Source organism: Hordeum vulgare, chromosome 6H (genome assembly GCF_904849725.1).
Source record: "Hordeum vulgare subsp. vulgare chromosome 6H, MorexV3_pseudomolecules_assembly, whole genome shotgun sequence".
In the NCBI taxonomy this organism is placed as follows: Eukaryota; Viridiplantae; Streptophyta; class Magnoliopsida; order Poales; family Poaceae; genus Hordeum; species Hordeum vulgare.
In genome coordinates, this window is record NC_058523.1 from 504,457,102 (window position 1) to 504,457,873 (window position 772).

The following is a 772-nucleotide window of genomic DNA, read 5'->3' on the forward strand; positions in this document are numbered from 1 at the left end:
GCGGAAGGATCCAGCTATCCCCGGCGGTCCCGTCGCCTGCCACCGGTCCTTGTCGCTCCCCTGCGCCGCCCTGGTCTCATCGCGGGAGGAGGACGAGGGCGCTCCGCTCGCCCCGCTGACCCGCTCGAGCGGATCTAGGCGATAAGAAAAACCTAAATTAGTTTTCTCCTTACCTCATAGCTCATGTCATCAATGTCTAGTCTCATGTCCCAGTGATGGCGGACTGCCGCACGCTGGAGGTGGTGCCGCTCAAGGGCGCCATGACCAACGAGGTGTACCAGGTGTGCTAGCAAACTGCCCCGGCCGAGGCGGGCGTGGGCGCGGGGCCGCTCAAGGAGAGGGAGGTGAGGAAGGTGCTGGTGCGGATTTACGGCGACGGCGTCGACCTCTTCTTCGACCGCAAGGACGAGCTGTGCACCTTCGAGTGCATGTCCCGCCACGGCCAGGGCCCCCGCCTCCTCGGCCGCTTCCCCAACGGCCGCGTCGAGGAGTTCATCCACGCACGGGTAGGTGCATATCGCGTCTAATGAACAAAATAGCTATCAAATTGCTTCTACCTTTCAGTCTTTCTTGGTTCAGAGGCCATTTCAGAACTGGTATCCTCTGTTTCTTGGCGAATTTCATCCTCTGCCCCTCCTCTCCACCGACCGGCTCCCCAGAGCATCTGGTGGTGGAGGAGATCCTCACCGACGGGGGTCACCGACGTCGAGGTGGGTCTCTCCTGGCCATTTCCTTGATATATAAGCGCTTGACACTCACTTGACTTGGCCAC

General features: G+C 60.8%; 1 pseudogene; it reads left to right on the forward strand.

The window, feature by feature from the left end:
- The first annotated feature begins 215 nt into the window (after positions 1-215).
- On the forward strand, positions 216-527 carry LOC123401174 (annotated as a pseudogene).
- The last annotated feature ends 245 nt before the right edge of the window (positions 528-772 follow it).